Source organism: Camelus bactrianus, chromosome 20 (genome assembly GCF_048773025.1).
Source record: "Camelus bactrianus isolate YW-2024 breed Bactrian camel chromosome 20, ASM4877302v1, whole genome shotgun sequence".
In the NCBI taxonomy this organism is placed as follows: Eukaryota; Metazoa; Chordata; class Mammalia; order Artiodactyla; family Camelidae; genus Camelus; species Camelus bactrianus.
This window is the reverse complement of record NC_133558.1, coordinates 42848817-42869629: the sequence shown is the minus strand read 5'-3', so window position 1 is coordinate 42869629 and position 20813 is coordinate 42848817. Positions and strand designations below refer to the sequence as shown.

Genomic DNA, 20813 nt, shown 5'->3' with positions numbered 1-20813 from the left:
AAGTGAATATCGGCTTTCACACACACTTATATCTCAGACCATAGCATGTGGAGAGACATTCGTTCATCTAGCTGAAATGAAGTGAGATTCAGTAGAATCACTTACACTGGTTTCAGTATGTTTCCTAGTGCCTGTTGGAAGTTCATGCAGTTTTTACTGTAAAACAGATTTCCAGCTAGAACTTCCTCATATATATGTATATAGTGTATTTTCCCACTGAAAAGAAGCTGTGTTCCCAACAAGCTACGTGATTGACTTTTTTCACACACACTTAAATCTCAGAATTGATCATGTGGAAAGACGTTCGTTCATCTAGCCTAAGGGAGTGGGTTGCAGTTAAAACACTTACTCTGGATTCTCAGTATGTTTCCTCTGCCGATTTTAAGTTCCTGCAGTTTTCACTGTAATCCCCAGTTGGAACTTGTTCCTCCCTATATGTATGTATGTAGTGTTGTTTCCCACTTAAATGAAACTGTGTTTTCCCAATAAGGTAGGTGACTGACGGCTTTCACACACACTTAACTCTCAGAATTGAGCATGTGGGGAGACGTTCGTTCATCTAGCATAAATGGAATTTGAAAGTGATGATCATGACCTGTGCTTGAAAAAAAACAATTAAGGGAGCATTAATTTAGAGCCTTTATAGTTATGGCCATGAGACATTACAGAATTTCGTTTTCAGCAGTTGATTTCTTTTTTTTTAAACCTCAGAAAACTTAAGTCTTTCCTGTAACTGGATATAGATATTGAATATCTTAAAATCTTTAGTGACCGCTTCAAAGTAGACTAGTTACTTTGCTTTTGGTCTTTAACCTAAAGGAATATCCAGAAGTCCAGTGGCAGTTCGTAAGCAAGGGCATTATCCTTGCCTTTTCATTTTTTATGTGGATTAGGTATAACTGTATACTAGGGTACAGTGTTTATCTCAAGAGCTGCTTGGATATGTATATGTAAGTTATATTTTGAAAAATTATAATATTATGAAAATCAATTAACCTTGGAGATATATTGCATATATTTTATTCTTTAATAATATAGATTTAGATAGCCCCATTTTATGTAAAACTTATGAAAATAAGTTGGCTTTATATAACTCCTTTTTCGATAAATCATTTAAAAATTGGGTATTTTTTATCATTTGCTTCTTAAAAATAAGATATTAATTGCACAATATGTATTTTCCTTCAAGTTCATACTTTTTCTCTATACTATCTTGAGTTGCTTAGATAATTTTTCCCATAGTATTATTTATTTTAAACACTCAGTATGTGCTTCTGTCTGTTGCTTTATTAGAGAGCAAGAATTCTTTATTATTTTTAATAAAATATTCTTTCAGGAAACTATACTGGGATTCTTTCATTCACAATGTTGAGCAATGATACCTGTTCTGTTATATCAATTGTCTAAGCCTCTCAACTTCCAAAAGATTACATGGACAAAGTATAAAACGTCATAAATGATCGACTAAAAAAGTTTATTGTGTTCCTTGATTAAAAGTACAAGTATGTGTCAGTCTTAAATTCGGAAGTAAACGTCTTATAAATTACATGAGTCTTCTCCAAAATTCTTTAATTTGGGCTTTAAACCCTCCAGTAAAAACTGGTTTGAAGAAGAAGGAAGTCGAGAATAGATTCAATCCAAATTCTATGGGAATAAACAAAGCTAAATGTTTCAGTCATCTTTTGAAGCAGAATAGATATGTTTTCTGCACCATATGATTTTAATAGTACTCATCTTAACATACGGTTTTGACACCATGAGACCACAAGCCAACAAACAAGATCTCAGGCAAAGCAAGAAAAACAACTGAGGGGATTTTCTGCTGCAAAATTTCCCCTAACTAAAACTGTAATTGAGAACAAATCTGACGCCATATTGGATCTGTTCCTTCAGTTTGAAGCCCTGTGACCTGTTTTCCAGGCTTAATCTTGCTGGCTCTGAACCTTTTGTAAAACAACGTTTCCTTTAGCCTAAAACCTACAGGAAAGCCTATTCTCGGGGCTCTGACCTTTAAGGATGTTAGCACTTCTGCACTTACGCAGAGATGGCAAGTTGCAAAATAGAGAATAACCTTTGTTTTGTTGCAGGCTTACAGGGACACAATAGCCTGAGCCACATGGATGGCTGCAAGAACAAAGAATGCCGGCAGCAAGAAGTTTGCACAACCAACCACACCCCCTCCCATTTTTAGTTCAAAAGGAGCCTTAATTCTGACTTGGGAAAGATGATTCTCCAGGATATTAGTCCCCCATCTTCTTGGTCTGCCAGTTTTCTGAATAAAGTTACTATTCCTTGCCCCAAAACCTTGTCTCCTGATTTATTTATTTATCACTGTTGTGCAGTGAGCAGAACAAGTTTGGCCTCGGTAACAGAACCAGCTTTGTTATTCCCTCTGATGTGAAATCTCTCTGGGTGTACAAGTGCTTGCCAGGTGGTGGTGGTTGTAGTGGTGGTGGTAGGCAAAAACATTTCATTTCTCCTGATTTCAATAGGCTAAAATTTCCTGCTATTTAAGTCAACTCTAGACTTTTACAGAATCACCTGCTGATGTGCTTCTGGAAGCTACAATAATTCCAAAAATGAAAATAATTCGATTGTCTCCAGAAAAGATAATTTTCCTCAAAATTGAGCAGCTCTGAAACACACTTCAGGAGTACAGATAGATGCAGTGTTCTTCATTTCCCATGCTGTTCTGACACAATTTTCCACTTATATCAAAGTAAATTAAAATCAGTCTTCAATAGCAGATGCTCTGCCATGATACAACAATGTCAATTCCACTTATTTATTGAGCCAGAGCAGCTTTAGAATAAATGACTTTATACCAAACTCCTGCTTGATATCCTGTCTTCTCCATGGTGGCTAATTCCTTCTTCTTACTTCCTAAAAGTTCTCCTGTTATGGGAAGTTAGCCTTTACTGTGCACATTCAATTGGGAAGGCACAAATTAAATATGTGAGGGGATGACATACATATTTAATTCTTACTTATACATATATACAAACACATAGGACCTGTGTCTTGGAAGATGTCAATTCCTAATGTGGGCAAGAGGATGGTCTATAGTTCAATCAATGATCTAAAAGCAGTTTTCTAGGATATAATAAAGCAATGCTTGAGTTATAAGACAGAACAACTCCTGGATATGAATCAGTGGCACCATTCAGTGGGTGCACATGTGTGCACTCACACGCCTATGCACACGGAGCAGCCTTGGAGACACTCCATCTGTGCTGATGGAGCCAAATCATGCTGGGGAGATGAGGAAAAAGTGCCTAATACAATCAAACCAGGACATCTGAGTAATGGGTAATAGGAGTCAATTGAATATTCTGGTTAGCTGAAGGTCAAACAAAAACACTTTTAGTTTCAAACGTCATTGTTAAAAACTTTCTTAAAGCACAGGAGCCTGTTTTCCTGCCTTGCTTAGTGTCACATGGCATATTAAACATGACAGATTCGTAGTTCTCTGACTGTGGAACGGGAAAGGCCTTGCTGTCATATTTCTGAACATTAGTCTATGTTTTGCAGCACAGTGGATACTGAAAATGGGGCAATTTGAGTGAATGGGAATGGACATAACCTAGCAGCCATTGACTGTGATTTGCCAACATTCTCCAAAAAGTAGGGGTAGCAAGCAAATCAGATAAATTGAGGGATCCTGGGGTGGGGAGTCGGGTGAGCTGACAGCTGGGTGGTCCCAGGTAGCTTGTTTTACTGTGTAAAATTGTGACTATGATCCAGACAGTAAAACATTGTCAAATTCCTGTGCCTGTAGCTTTGATACCTGGCTGAGTCTGTGAGCCAATTTTATCGATGGTGCATAATGAAGATAACTAACATTTCCTGAGGACCAGGTTATGTGACTTCCATGCATTGACTCACTGAATTCCCTAAGCACCCTTTGAGGTACATAACAGTCTTAAAATATGCAGCAGGGAATTATTCTGTTTGCAGATGATAAAATGAAACTCTGAACTGTTGAAGCCTGGCCCGAAATAATGCAGATGGGAAGACGCCGTGCTGGGAGCTCAGCTCGGGCCAGGCTAAAGAACCAAGTCCCCTCACCCAGGAACCTGGCCCACAGCCACTGCCAGGCCCTGTTCTATTTCTATGAGTGCTCATGTGAAAATGCCAGGTACTCAGGGTCAATGCGACTTGATTAAGAAATTCAAACTGGGATAGCCTTTTGTTGGGACTGTAACTTGGGAGTGAAACTGGCAGTGAAGTAAGGGAGGAAACAGCCCTGGTTGTAAGAATATTTCTAGGGAAGAAGGTTCCCTGATGGGCTGGCATGGGAATCGCTGTGGTTGTGAGACCCCTGTTGCCCTGTGGGGTTGTGGGCAGGGAAGGAGAGAGGCTGTTCAGACTAGTTATAGTCAATAGAGTTTGTAAACAGCTGAGTTCTGTTCCCTCACAGCTCAGACACATGCAGAACATGAGGATGCTTAGCTAATGACCAACAGTGGGTAGCAAAGGCCAAGAGTGGGGTGGGGAGGAGAGATGGGGCCACCTTATGGAAGAAACTCTGCCCCAGGGGACAGGAAGGTAATGAACGATTGGGGAGGCACAAAGGGTTTCTATGGCCTCATCAGGTAGTTCCTACTTTAAACTGATAATCTGGAATATATGGTCAAATGCGGTGGAATGACTGCTCTTATTTTAGGTTCTACAAACAATTAAACGGATAGATTTCTATCTCCATTATACAAGCACTGCTGGGTGACTTTTAGAGTCATGTGAGGATCAAAAGAGTGAGTACTTATTAATGCTATTACCATGCTTCTACTGAATTAACACTTCAGCAAGAGTATAACGGCCACGCTCCTTAACAACTGCCTCTGTAAGGGTCTTGTAAGTCACAAATTATAATTATTAAAAAAATATATTAAAAATAATAACAATTACAGTTACAACAACTATGTTGTTTATAACGATGATAGTGTTAGCATCTCCCTCTCATATTAAACAGTACCCAACACTGGATTCGGTAGGAAGCAATGCCAATGCATTTTTCGACTTTTCTAAGTCTTCACCCAATGAAGCCATTTTATTCACATTGGTCCACCACAGCCAGAATTGCTGTTCCTTGCATGGTTGGCTGCCATGCTGAGATGTTCTGGGCTTTTTATGGCACCATACGTCTATACTGGGTAGTCAAGGTTCCACGTACCCACTCTGATTTCCAATATATTGTTCTCCAGAGCCAACAGAGGGGCCACTGGAAAGTGGCCACATATACTGTGGTGAACCCAAACTGAATACCTGTTGAAGGAATGGACACACAACATGGAGTGGTGGAAAGATGGAAGGACAACATAACTTCTTTTACTCCTGTAAAGAGAGAGGGGGAAATGGTGAACTAAATCCCAAAGAGAAAAGACATTCATGGTAATAATAATGTTCAACAGTGAAAGAATCCAAACAAAAGGCAAATATAAAATCTCTGGGAAGAAGACTCATTACAACCTGTTTCTTTCACATATATACCCTTAGTAGGAATAACATACTTAAAAATCTTCAACCAACCATAGTTATTTGCTCATAATAAACTTGGGAATCTTGAAGCATATTATTCACTCTCAGTGTTGAAATAATACAATCTTGGAAGATGATTTGTATTTGAGGATTAAAAAAAGAATATTGTGGATGTATCTAACAATTTAAATAGAAATAAGAAATGTACCTTTGGGAAAGGTAAGCATAGAGAACGTTGGAAGAAATACACTGAATATAGGCAAGTGAGCAAGCTCCCTTGAGTCTGGGAAGGTGAGTGCAGCACATTCAGAGGGTCTATGAAGTTATTACAAGTCACGGAAAGGTATGCAATTAAAGTGTCTTCCTAAGCAAAATATTCTTCTTCAGGAATTTTTATCTTGATATTTCTATGGTCTGTGAGGTCACAGGAAGTCAAAGTTATGGTGGTGGCTTAGAAGTTCTTTTCTCTCAGTGTGTAATTTACAGGGCAATGCTACAGATGGGGCAGCAGAGATCTGTGGTAAGCTGTTCCATAGGGTGGTGGAGCAGTTAGAAATGATAAGGTCAGAGATCTAAAAGACTTTTAGACCCTCCCCTCCTAACTGGCAGACCTTTAAAGCAAACTAGCACAGGTATGTAACTAAGAGAGTGGATGAGAGGCAAATTTATAGTCCCTTTAGTGTTACTGCTCAGTCAAGGGGTAGGGACCACTCTGGCCAGGAACGGCAAGACCGTGGATGTTGTGGATGGGTAGGAGAAGCTGACATTTGCTTCTGACCTGAGAGGCAGTGTTGTGTTGCAGAAAAGCCGATAGTGCTGGAAAGATGCAGCAGGTCCACAGCCCAAAAGGAGCTGTCATATTCAGGGAGGTCAGAGAGCAAGAACCAGAGTTACTGACGCCACAGTGTCAGTACCGTGGCAGCTGTGATGTCAGTATCTGCGTCCCATAACCCACCTAACCCTACATGAGCTCATCTGCCTAAGGGGGCAGGTAAGTAGCAGAAATGTGTGGAGTGGGTGCAGCCACTGGCAAATTGGCAAGTGGGCATCCTAAGGAAACGCAATGCTCACCGTCACCATATTGGAAATAGGGCCTCATGGTGTCAGATCTCCTTCTTATTCAAGAGAAACCAGAAATTAAGAGTTTATTAGCAATCAACCCAGATCAAAACCCAGAAAAGATATCATTTTATAATGACAAAGAAGGCACAGACTATTCAGAAATAAATTAATGAAAATATTAAGAAGATTCTGATAAATGATTTAAAAAAAGAAAAAAAAATGAACAGTAGAATGCACCACCCTCTTCAGTGGGCAGACTCAAATTTGGGGGACATAGAACATTTTTTCTCCAAAATAAATTTAGTATCTGAATGCAAATTTAGTTAATATTCCCAAATGGATTTAAGAAAAAATCTGAAAGGTGATCCTAAATGTATTCCAGAAATATACCTATATATACAAATAAAGTAATGAGGAGGGCTGTTTGAATTTGTAGTATTAGGGATATTCTGGAAAAGGATAAAACAGGACCAACTCTAGGAGGTATTAATCTATGTTCATGGAAACAGTATAGAAATAGTGCACTGAGAGTATGAATGAAATACATTACATTTCAAGAATAGACGTGGATATTTATGAGATTTTAGTAATATTATAAAACTGACACTTCAAATCAGTGGATTCAAGTTCTGCAGTAATTAGCTAAATCATTGGAAGGCCTGGTAGACTGTCCTCATTTATGACATTAAAATAAATTCCAGATAATTTTTTAATTAAAAAATAAAACACCAGAAATAACCCAACATGATTAAATCTGTTCAGATTTTCAAGCGAGAAGAACTTTCTAAAAAGCTTTTGGAACAAAGACCAAAAAGAGCAAAGGCCTAGCAACTCAGCAAGGCCAGAAACGCCCACTGTAAAACAAAACGAACCCTGGCCCAACCCTCTCTCACGGCCCTGTATTGCTCTCTGATATGTTCTACACTTTCTTCTTCCCTTTAAAGTCCAGTTTCTTGGAGAAGTACCTGCGCTGAAGACTCCTCAGGGCTCAGAGCCCTGCATCCCCCACGGCCCTCATCGCAGCACTGAGACAGGAGTTGTACTGCCGGTGGCTGCGTGTTTCAAACTAGTCAGCATTTTCAGCTCGTGTTTATTTGATTACCAGTTAGCTTTTGCCGTGGACAAATATTTTCCTCTCAGGGGGATGTTTTCCCCCCTTAATTTTTGTTTTATTAAATAAACTTAAAAAGCCCAGACAGAAAAGTTTGTGTGCACATATGCACACACACAGATACACACAGATCTGTTTTTTAAAGTCTACCTAAGTATAGTCCTCCTCCTCCTTTTCCCCAGGCTTGGCAATTAAAGGTGGGCTTTAGCTCTTGCTTTATTGCCCCACACACCCCCCCTTTCTCACTATGCTCCTTTTAGTCAGTGTTCAAATCCCTCTTAAGCAAGGTTACAGCCTTCTCTGTGTTGCCTCAACTAGTTTCTCCCAACAGCTCTGCTATTCTTCTTTCTCTTGGTGGATTTCTCTTCTCCCATGTGCCATGTACATGGCCATTTTCCCCAGGGCCTCGTCCTCAATCCTCCACTTGGCAGGAATGAATCGCCCCCACGGCCTCACCCACAGCTCCTCTGAGTTCCTGACTGTTGAATCCAGCTTAACAACGGGCATCACCCCTCAGATGTCCCATAGACACTTTGCAATCAAAATGCCACACACAGAACCATCTCCTCGAAAGCATCTCCTCCCCTTACGCTCCCACTGCAGATCCACTCTCCAGATGGGTCACTGGAAAGTCACCTCAGCAACTCTGCAGCCCGCCGCCCCGGCCCTGTAGTCCCCTTTGCAGCAGTCACCACTTTTGCCACCCACGACTCTCTCCCTCTGCCCAGGGCCTCTCTGCAGGCGTGTGCCACTTGTCTGGATTACCTGGGGTGGCCCCCGAAATATCCTTTCCCCCCAAAATATGGGCCTCCCCCCAAAAATGTTATTATCCATTCTGCTGCCAGTATAACCAGATCTACTTTAACATAATCATTATACAATTCTCTTGCTTACATATATTCCAATATAGCCCTGTTTCTTTAAGGATACATTCAAGTCTAATCACACAAGACCCATCGTGACAGTGGCCTTGTGCACCTGATATTCCCACCTGTGGATACTTTGTTCTAACCCTACTTGTTGTTCTTCAGTCTGGCCAAGCCGCTTCATGCCGTGTACTCTTATATGTCTCTACCTCTCTGCATGAAGTGTCCACTCCCTCTACCACACATTAGAGAGCTAACTTCCTTTCACCTTTCAAAATTCAGTTCAAATATTCCCAGCTCTATGAAGTCCAATGTGCGTTCACCTGCTTAGGAATCCATCAACTACTCGCCAAGTCTCGCCTGCCCTGTGGAGTGCAGACACCAAGTCTTACCTGTCTTGGTCTCCTCAGCAGTTGATACAGTGTTTGGCATAGCAGGTGCTCAGTGTTTGTTGGATAGATAAATGAATGAATCAGTAAAGAGATGAGAGGTCTACAATCCCCCCCAGTTACTCAGCTGCCATTTTGGAAAGTTCATTCTGTGGAGTTAAGGAAATGTCAGTGCAGGTGGTGGGCAGACAGAACAGAGGTGAGGGCGTGGGGGAGAAAGGCCTGGTCCTGGAGAGCGCAGGAGAGGCGTGGGTGGGAGAGCACTGGAGAGAGAGGGAATGGAGGGGGCGGGTGCAAGGAGATGTTGAAGAACAACTGATATTAACTGCAGTAAATTAAATGGAGAACATAATATATGAAGGGAAGATCAAGTTAACACAGCAAGGGTGGAAAAGGCAGTACCAGAGACGAAGAGCTCTCACTTCATCACTCACTGCATTTCACTTACGGCACCCGCCCTCTGGGAAGGCAGCGCCAAGTTCTTGAGAGACTGGTGTTTGTGCTGTGGGTGCTCTAAGTACAAAACGGTATCTTATGGCTTCCAGATTTTAAGACTGATAGATTATTTCTCTTATGTCCCGTGTCTGAGTTCTCAAACAGCAGGATCTTTTGCTTCTGGGGGTGAGCTATTGTGGTTAATAACTCAGGGTTACTCCAATAATCTCAAAGGACAGTGAGGAAATCACTAGAACAAATAAAAGAGAAATTTCACTCAGAAAAAAACATATGCCCTATAGAACCTTGTGGGGGCCTTGGGGACAATGTTACCGCCAACTCATCTAACAGTTGTATGTGAGTGCATTGAAACTCCAAGCTCAAGTCACTTAAACACGTATGAGAACCAGGGTCCAGGCTGTGGTGCTTCAGACATGCACGGGAAGATGAAAAGCCTGACTATTGCCTCCGACAGGATCAGTCCAGACGGGGAGCGCAATTGACACAGACATGATCACGCACCATCAAGACAAGAATCAACTGCAATTCATGTTTAGAGAGGAGAGCAGAAAATCTCTAAAAAGTTGAGGGTTTGCTGCCAAGGCTTGGCAAGAGCCCTTCCAGGCAGAAAAGCAGAGAAAGATACTTCTGGCGAAGGAGACTAGGGATGGTGGCAGGGTGCGAGGCCTAAAGAAGCAAGGGTGGAGGGCTCCAGGGTCATCTGTCAGAAGCTGTTCCCCTTCAGCGGCTAAGAGGCCTAACTAAAAAGGCAGGTGTGGTGTCATTAATGATCATGGGGAAAACTGGGAAGAGGAAACTGAGGTCAGGAGATCACCACCAAAGGCACTTTATTTGAGAGGAACAAAAATAATTCAAAAAGCACTTGGAAATCCTATCTCCCATGAACGAAAAGAACACAAAATAAGTTTCACTCCAGGGTTGAATACAGAATAACAGACTGCCTACTCTCAGAAATGGATTGAATTTTCTAATTCGTTAGGGATTATTTAGAGAATAGGAAAACGAATAAATCTGAACAATCTCTCTACAATAGCTGTTACTCCATCCTGTTATGTAGGGTAGAGTTAGGCTGAATTATTTAATTAGTATTTTAATGAGACTATAAAGTTCTAAAAGTCCTATCAATTTCTCCCAAAAGCGTACAACTTTTCCTTTCAATGACCTTTATTTGACTTAACTAGAACAATAACTATTTTCCAAGGCTTTTTTCGTGTGTGTTAAAATACCAAATGATATGCTGCCCTCAGAATGTTGTTGTTATTATTAATGCTGATAATAGCCCCAATAAGAAATATTTACAATTATGACTCATTTTGGAATAACAGGTCATTGGATTAAAGTCCTTTTGAAAATAAGCAGAAAAAACGAACATAATTTCTACACCAGGGACAGGAGCTGCACCCTTAATCGAACCTGGTCACTAAGCACAACAAAAGCAAAGATGAAACTCAAATCAGACACCAGGCCACAAAGCATAGCTGACTGAAGATGACACAAAATGACCTTTCATTCACAGAGGGAATCAAATGCGTTTCTATGTATATTATATATTTTAAAAGCAATTATTATATATATAGCACGTAATTTAGGAAAAAGAAAACTCCCTCTTTCTGTAGACTTATAAACAAGAAGCCCAATGGGGTGTCTTGCAGACATGAACAGGCATGCATAAATGCAAAGCCTATTGACAAAAATACTTTCCTGTCTCCTAAGCTTAAAAAAAAAAGTAATTCAAGGCAGTGGTGAGCTCAAAGTTCTCAGATACAAAACGTGCACATCATCAGCCTTCTAGTAGATAAAAGTGCGCCATGCATAATAGAATAGATGAAGTTTCCTATGGAAATCTATTTTGAGATGCAACAATTTAAAGGCAACCGAGAGCTCAAAACCAAGTTCAAACAAAGAGAAACAAAGGCCAAGCAAATTTACAGAAATGGACAAAGACATTGGAGAAGGAGGGGATCTGTGTTCTACCAATACTCCAGATCAGCAAATTCATCCTGAATTCAAGCCAGTGATGTGCCATGAGGTGACTCAAGGAACCAGGCTGAAACCATCGGCCAGAAGAAATAGGAAAAATGTCAAAGGCAGGTGTGAGGTGTGGAAGGGGTGACCCTGTGACCCTTGCTGCCATGAGGCAGGATGCTCTTGCGGGCTTTCTGCACAGGCTGGCGGGCTCACATGACTCTGTTTAGAAGGATATCAGCCAACAGCTGTGCCACACGGGCTGCAGCCCGTGCTGAGTCACATCTAGTAACGGTTCTGAGTTCATCCTTAGACGACATGACCAGAAGGATCTGAGAATCAATGATGGAGAATTACCTGAATGAGTATTCCATTTCATTCCTTGGCAGTAAACCTTCAGCTTTGTACAACATAAATATTGACAAAGATATACACAGGCAACCTATTTGAAAGCCTGACTGCATAATTGCATCTAATTGAGAAAAGCGGGATCCGTTTCGGTATGCTAGGTCTTTGTTTGGCTCGGTAACCGATGCTTCTGAGACCCAAAGCATATTCTAGTATAACCGACAGCACAGAAATCCCCACTGATGACTTACTCATTTCAGGGTATTCATAAAATAACCCCAGTTTGCCCGTTGGATACAGATGGTTGTCCCATTCCCATCGTGGGGTGGTCTGTTCTGCTCCCGAAACTGTGGCATCATTAGATTCATGACCCATCTGTAAAACAGATCAAATTATAAAGCAAGATATTATCAGACCAAGGTCATAAAATTATTACTGACATTTCAAGCTGAACACATCATCTTCCCAAGAATTTAATTTCTTGTTTTCAGGATAAATTTCTTTTTATTGCTGCCTACCTACACTCAAGTATTGTGAAAACTAGTCCTGACTACGTACCTTGTGTTTACCAAAATTGTAACGACTACTACTACTTTATCTCCTACCTCCTTTTCAGGTGGGCACTTTAGCTTTTAGAAGATACCTACCCTCATTTGTTTTTTCCTCCATTTCTCTGCTATTATCCACCATGGCATTTCCAGTTTGTAAATTGTCAGAGAAAATAAGTAAAAGAAAGAAATACAGGGTCGGTGAGCTGGTGATAAGTGCTGCAGAGGAAAATAAAGGAGGGCGAGGAATGTGTGGTAGGGAGGAGTGTGGATGGGGCAAGTGACCTTTGAATAAGGCAAAGACGGACGCAAAGGGGTGGGCAGAGGGAACAGTGATCACAGGCCTTGGGGTCCCTCACGCTGGACAGACAGCATGGAGGCTGGTGTGGGCCAGAGTGAATAGGAAATAAGTGGTGGTTTTGGGGGGTGGAGCCTTAGAGGCTGCCGTGAGGATGTTCATTTTTCCCTCTGAAGGAATTGTGGAACCATGGAGGATCACTGAGCAGAAAAGTGATACTCTACCGTTGGATCGAACAGGTCCAAGACCCTAATTTCAGCTGAACAAATCAAGGGCCAAAGAAGTGACATGCCACCTCAAATTCAGTGCAGAGCTTGAAAGAAACAGCCTCGACTCGCAGCCCAGTTCTCTGCACCCTTCTGGATGTTGTCCCACAGAGCTGTCTCTAAGGTTAAATTTTTTCCTCACTCAGAGGCTTGTGGGACAACTGAATGCTTCCCCCTTTTTCAAATGGCAATTTGTCCTGAAAGGAATTCGGAGTTGGCAGTGAAACAAGGCATGGACCTGTAGACTACAGAGCTGTTGTTCCTGAAAGCAACAGCTGGCGCGTGGTTTACTCGTGGAGTTCAGCAGAAGAGACAGAGCAACAACAGACAACTTAGCATCTGGCGGAGCTTCGGCTGACTGCACTGCACGTTTGGATGGATTTCAATTTTGGACAGTGAGGCGTCTTCACACGAAAGGCAGGTGTATACATCATACATGCCCACACGTCTGTATGCACACACACGTGGACACACACAGAGTATATGATGTGACTTGTAAAGAGCTTCCCCTGCTAGGTTTCCCACTGCCTCTGATCTCAGCGTTAACCTTTCCCTGGCCATGCTCCCAGGGTTGCTACGAGATTTCTTTGCAATGGAACATGCCCTTCGCTTCACAAACTTTCCCCAATTCTTTCAATGACATTAGGGGAAGAGCAGGGAGCTCTGGGAAGGGGTGGGGATATGGACTCGAGATACCCCTGAATCTGAATCCACACTTCATGGCTTATTTGTTATTTAACTTTATTTACATTCAAAATGCAATTGTTGCAGATCTCAGAAGTTGATTTACACTCACTGCTGTGGCAGAATGTTGCGGTCAGTAGACCCACCACTGGGTCCTCTTATTCAACACGTCCTTCCAATAATTCAGATATTACTGTATCACAAATGCCCATTTCTATATTTTGATACCTGCTTTTCAGTATAATTATCTTCCTTCTTTATTCTCCAAATCTTATGATTTTTAAACATTTTTCTGAGAAGTGTTCCACAGGCACTTTACATATGATAAGTTGATAAAGAGATCCTGGAGCTCAAAACCACATTTAAATCCTGAGATAAACTCAACTGTGCCGTATACATGGATAGGTTTAGTCTGCTTCCTTTGTTACTTTGTTTAGTAATTTTTGTTTCAAACAAGATCCTACTGTATAGCACAGGGAACTACATTCAATAACTTTTAATAGCCTATAGTGGAAAAGTATATGACAAGGAATATATATATATATATATATGTATATGTGAATCACTATGCTGTATACCAAGAATTAACACAATATTTTACACAAACTATACTTTCAACAAAAAATGTTGAAATAAAATTGGGAGGTGAAACTTCGACTGCCCAGGCTGCTGTCAAGATGAAACGATTCAAAGCAGGCCAGGTATTAGCAAACCCCCTAACAGATCAAAACCCCATATGGGATCTTCTTTTTGAGCAGCACAGGCTAACCAGCTGTGGTCACCTGTAAATAAGGTTGAAGTCACTTAGACCCTTGGCTTGGGAATGCCGTGGCCACCGGGGTGGGGGTCACTGCAGCACCTACGAAAATGACGGGGACAGCCTGCTCCTGACGCCGCTCCCCAGGCCGCAGCCCGGAGCACTGCAGTCAGGTCTGAGGTCCGGCCGGGAGCGCACAGCTCCACAGCCACTCGGAGCCCTGCGGTGCGGGTGGAGCTGGGACCGCGCTCGTCCATCACCCTTCCAGGCACCCAGACTCGGGAGTCCCCTGGGGGAATTTTTCTCTGCCTCATAATTCCTGTCTCAGCCTCTTGTGGAATGCGGTCCATGCCCAACGGAAGCAGGGCTTTAACCCTCCGGGACCCAAATCCATCACGGTTTGGATCCAGGATGTAACTTCCATGTTAACTCACCTGGTGCTCCCTTCTTGTGCTGAACTGCCTTCCCCCGTCGATGACATTAGGTCGTATTAGAAGTCCCGACTTGCTTGTCCTTAGCTAAGACTCTGAGCCTGTTGCTCAGTCTTCCTGACTGGAACCACTCTTCTGTGGCAGAAAAGCTTGGGCTGTCGGCAACCCATCATTGTCCTCGGTCTTTTGGGTTTTCTGTTGGTTTATGGTTCTCATGCAGGGATACCAATTTGCACATGAGAAACACCTGTAGACATTTTAAAAAATACAGACACTGGATCCTCCCCACTCTCCAGCCAAGGCTGGAAGCTTTCTCCCTCTAGCAGGGGTTACACAATAATTTGCTTGGGAATTGACCACACATATTGGCATAATCATGGTAAATTGCCCTTTACTCAGTGCTTCCCACGTGGCATTTTCTACTTCATGTTGTCTTTGTACGTTCATTATCACATTTAATCCCTGAATTATAGATAATCACCATTTCTTTTGAGGACACTCCTACTTGCTAATCTTGAATACAAGTATCTTTGATTCTCTTAATCTATTTCATTCCTGAGTTTCCTGTTCCTGGATTTAAAGAGTGAATTATGGACACATGTATTTAAGATTCTCTTAATATATCTATCTGACTCTTCCTCTAACCAAATCATATCTGGAGAAGAGAGATTTTCTCTTTTAAATATTTGCATTTTCTTACTATATAGTAGTGCGTACACACGGTGGAAAATGTAGAAAGCATATAAAGTAAGAAAATTACAGCCATACATTATCTAAACACCAAAGGACAGTGCTATGTCATGTTGGGCATTTAACCATTTTTCTTAATATTTTATCATAAAATTTCCCTAGGGCAAGTTACTTAACCCTGGAATTGTACTAGACTTTTGTCAAGTACAGAATAACATTCCCAGAAATGACCCCAACATCAAAATAGTACGTGAGGCTGGGAAGGCCATAGGGCACTCAGCTTATTCTCTGAGTCCTACAAAGAATGCTGTTAATTCACTGATGTTACTCATTCGATGCCTGTGAGTCGCTCACTCACTCAGCTGGCTCGGACTGAGACCTACTTTATACCAAGTGTCGATCCAAGTGCTGGGGAGACCCCAGAGAGAGCCTGGATCACGGCATCACTGTCCTTCTTCATTTGCTCCCAGAATCCTACTCAACAAACCCACATGGGATTGGGGGGTGGAGGCAGGTGAGATATGGTAAAATTCATTTCATTATGTTCCTTTAGACATATTTAAATAGCATGAAAATAGTCACTAACTTTGATAAGTTTTCTTTTCCCTTCCTATGTATTTTTGAGGATGGGTATAGTTTTGGGGCAGCAAGAGTAATTGATAGATCTTTAGTATGTTAGGATTTTATATGAAAAATTAAGAAGGAAACTGGCACCTTATACAAAGAGAAGAGGCAGTGAGGAAAACACAAGCCACCCTCAAACTTGGCTACCATTCAGAATTTCTGGTATTCAAAAAAGGGAAACATAATTCAAAATATTTTCCCTAAATATTTTAGCCCAGAGTAGAAATACATGTAGGCAAAGTTCAGCTCACTGGAACCTACAACAATGTGCTTACTTAAGCGAAGGTATAAACACACCACAGATACTATAATGCATCCTTTACTTTAAACTAGTTAATGTGAGCAGGTTTCATTTCACATGAATTGCTCAGTACCAATTTAGGAAATATATCCTTCTTGATTGGTAAAAATAGCTCACTGATAACCAGATTCAACAAAATTTAGTGTTAAATAATTAACCTATTTCCTTCAGGAAATGCTTTTGAGTAATCTGAGTTAAGTATTTCCTCTATCTGATCTATTTCTTTTCACAGAGAAAAGTAGTATTATTTGCACATGAGCTACTTTTACTCCTCTGGAGAAATCTGACTGTGAGCTCAGGGTAAGAGTTGTCTACTGCACAGTAGGGAAAAAAAAGATTCATTTCACAGCAAAGATCAGAATCTTTTTTTTGAGGGGCATGGTGAGCTGGGGGACAAGGGAAAAGCCTTTGTTTAGAGACAGACCACAGTAATCCATCCTGAAGCTGAAAGATGAAGACCTTGTGAAGAAATGTGGAAGGACACACTGACACACAAATGTGTTCACTCTGCAAAAACAGAAAGAAGGAAAGAAAAAATAATTTAACTGCCCTATAAAGAGAATGGACAGAAAATTGGTAATAAGGGAGAGTGAAGGAAAGTTAGGGAAGGGAGGAGAAACAGTGAAAGGGAACTTGGATGCGGTGGGCAGAATAGCAGTTTTCTAGAGCTTACAATGAAGGATGATAAGAAAAAAAGTAAAGTTTAAAAAAGTTACAAAGTTTAAAATAGTTTAAAAATTAAAAAATGAAGTTAAAAAATAATTTTTTTATAGTGACATGGAAGATTGTAAAATGATGGAGGATTTTATTTCAAAATTCAAGTTGTTTGAGTTTCTCCTCCATGCTCCAAACAACAGTAAGAATTGCTTGTGTAATTGGTTTTGGGGGACACCACAGAGAGGGGTGAGCAATGCAGTTCGGTTGGCCAGGAGCAGAATGATTTTGTGGAAGGCAAGACAGAAGAGAGATCAACAGTTTCATGAGGACAGAAACTCAAAGCCAGAAATTATCTTAAAAAGCTTAGTGTGGTGGGCAGAAAAAGTCCCCCCCCCAATATGTCTATGTCCTTATCACCAGAACATAGGAAGAGGTAATATTCCCTGGCAAAGGGGGCCTATGTTTGCAGCTGTGGTTAACGTTGTTAACCAGCCTACTCTAAGAGAGATGAGCTGGATTATAGAGGTGGGCCCATTGTAATCACCAGGGTAGTTAAATGAGGAAGAGGGAGACAGAAGAGGGGAGAGAGGAGAGGAGATTTGACCACAGGATCAGAGTCAGAGGCACACAACCATGCTGACCTTGAGAGAAGGAAAAGAGGTCACAGGCCAAGAGACGTAGGTGGCCTCTGGAAGCCAGAAAAGTCAAAGATACAGTTTCCCCTGAGGCCTTCAGAAACAGCCGTGCCAATATTTTGACTTCAGCAGGCTCCTGCGTTCAAGAACCCTACAAGGTTAAATTTGTGTTGTTTAGTGGAGACTATTTCTTTTTTCTTCCTACTACCATGTCATTTGGGGATACTTGTTACAACAGAAAGCGAATACACTAAGCTCCTTGAAATGTTCAGAAATTGCAGATAACACTGGACTGTCCACTTTGATATGGGATTGGGCTTATGTGAAAATCCAAAGGACAGTGTGACCTTTGCTAACATCTGCTTTTCTCATTTTTAGGAAGAGAACAGTAAGTCAAAACCTCTGTAGTTATTATTTTAGACAAGTGTCTCTTAAAACATTATGTAACCCTTTGCCTTAGGACCCCAAGAGAGTCTCTGTTCTTAGAAGAACATGGATTCCGTGAGATAGGGTCTTACATCTGAGTCCCACAGTGGTCTCTTATTGGCAATGAGAACTTGGGCAAATCATTTACCGTCTTTAAGCCACAGGATCTTCATTTGAAAAGGAAGATAAGAATAAGGATTGTTTGGGTGATTAAATTCTACTCACAAACACACGCACACACACATATATGTACAACATTTAATACAGTGACTAACACATACTAGGCACTCAACAAATTCCTGTTATGGATTTTTAAATGCATGTATAAAAGGAGGAGAAGTTGCGGGAAGTTGTGGGAAAATTAGTTCACGGCCCCAAAAAGGGCCATCTCTCAACGGGCTCTGATCAGTCAGTCCCCAGTGATGGGCTAATAAGCAGAAACTATAGCACTTGAGGATTTAATTTAAACATAAAAAGGGAGGAATTTAAACATAATTATTAAACAGGAGGTATGTTTACACTGTTGGCTGGATCATCTTATCTGGAGAGCTTTAATAAGCAGAGAGTCTCCCCTGTTTTAGAGATGGGCATGCAGGAAAATTACTTGGATGGGTGGGCCGTTCTCACCCCAAGATCACATGACTTATTACTCACGGAAGTAACACCTCTTGTATGTTATTCCAGATGGACTGTCCTCCCATGATTATTGTCAGCTGCATCATCAGTTCAAGGAGACAGCCACCTGGGTCACACTGGAATATTAGACAGAAAATCTCATTTAAATTTTAGATAGCTCTAACATGAAATATAGTCATTATTTTATGCCTAAAAAAATCTAAGGAACAGAGAGTAAAGACACTCTTCATTGGGCAACTAAGAGAAAACATGAAACAGGTTAGACTGTCAGAACACAAAGCTGTATTCACACGTCTTCATTTCTGTATTTTCACAGCCAATACACCAGATCTCCAGGATAAGTCACAAATCTGCCCTTAAAGAATGTGATGTAGAAACACGAGGAGTAGTAGTTGACAAACTGGAAGAAGACCACCTTCATGGCTAGGTTGTTCTCATAGTCAGTCTGGTCCTTGGGATCTCTGCAGCTAGAATAAAGAAAAGTTAAGTCTGTAAAACTGTGAACAGCCTTGAGACCCTAATCAAAGCCACGGACACATGAGTTAACACGCTAAATATGTATATATATTTATATATATATATATACACAATTCACACTTTTTTCCATATAAGCTGTTTTGAATTCCTTAACATAGCTACTATATTAATTCCAACTGTACACACTGTTGTAAGAGTTTCTCCCACTATGAATGCAATATCACACAAGGCAAAAAAAAAAAAAAAAGTCACCCGTTCCTTAAAATTTATAAGTACAACAGTATCCAATGGGCAAGAACTGTCCTCTGTCAGGTGTAAGTTGAAAGAAAGCTACTTCTAAACATCCTGCTAAATGAAATTCTCTTGTCTCCCTGAACGGCAGGAAGGTAGGACTATTGAAGAAAACAAACAAAACACGGGGCAACTTGCTAGAAGCATTTGGGGAACATAAAACATCCTCCTAGTTCAAAATTTGAATTGGTCTTAGTGTTTTCAGAAGATGACCACTGAGCAGACAACTGGGAGAATGACCCAGCCACATGCAGTGTGTGGGAAGCAGTTAACTTGGGCCGCTAAGCTGCTGGCTGGGATACAAGCCAGAGAGAAGAAACATTTGTTATAGAAGCCACAGCTGATGAGAATGGAGCTACACTAACAGGAACAGCATGAGGGGAGGACACAAAACAGTGTGATTACTTGTCATCTCCGTAACGCACAAGCAAATTTGCCACTGGAACCACGAACCTCTTCCACTTATTTGCAATAGAGAGACTATTTACTTTCAACAATAGGGTACATGATCTAATGTAATTGAAATTACTATTAAGCACTGACATATTTACACAGAGCTTGGACATTCTAAAGCTTTCTTTATCCCTTTTACTAATGCAAAGCTGCAGCTAATTCACTTCTCATATAGGCTAGAGAAAATACGTTTACACTTGAAGTTTTCTAAAGACTGTAATGTACTGGAATTGAAGTGCCTAAAAGATAAAGTCTCTGTTTTGACCTGGTTCTAAAACCGGTGTAGAAATGACCTCAGCTGCAGAAGGAGCTTAACAGACTCAGTCATCTTGATTGCCACTTTCTCATATATGGCGTTCAGGGTCACGATGATGATAAAACTGATGAGGGAAGCAGTGATGGGCGTGGCCCACCTGCACAGTCAGGTACTTCTGGATTGGGTCTCTTCCATTCAGGTTCTAGGGAAGTTCTGCTGAAAATACAATGAACACTGAAAGTCCGTAGACAATGATCCCAATAACTGAAGCAATGGTCAACAAGACCTGACAACCCAAAAACCTAGCAGCATAAGGCTCACTAATGATCATATTTTTACACAGAAAACTTGCCCCCAATCCACGCTTAAACAGAAAACATGCACGTGCTGTAAACCTCACATAAACGTGAAAAGTGATGTAAATCGCATGTAAATGCCACAAGAGACGTGAATATCAGGCATGTTAAATTTTAGGGGAGGAGGAATGAAGGATGTCAAAAAGAATGAGTGCATCCACTAATATAACATGCTGACAGCAGGAGCAGCTGTGTGCAGGGCATAGGGAATATATGGGAACTCCACTTTCTGTGAATTTTTCTGTAAACCTAAAACTGCACTAAAGAAGGAAGCCTGTTAAGTATATCATTAAATGGCTGAAAATGGAGTAACTGGTGGCATGTTCTTTTGGAGACAATTCTGTGATAGCAG

The 20813-nt window shown here is 41.1% G+C and overlaps 1 long non-coding RNA gene across 1 annotated transcript; it reads right to left on the bottom strand.

Moving 5' to 3' along the window:
- Nucleotides 1-1498: 1498 nt before the first annotated feature.
- Nucleotides 1499-20344, bottom strand: LOC141574272 (uncharacterized). The gene is made up of 4 exons (XR_012501185.1): nucleotides 18647-20344; nucleotides 14663-14906; nucleotides 11927-12050; nucleotides 1499-5334 (listed from the first exon to the last, which is right to left on the bottom strand). It is a non-coding gene; the product is annotated as an uncharacterized LOC141574272 (long non-coding RNA).
- Nucleotides 20345-20813: the final 469 nt, after the last annotated feature.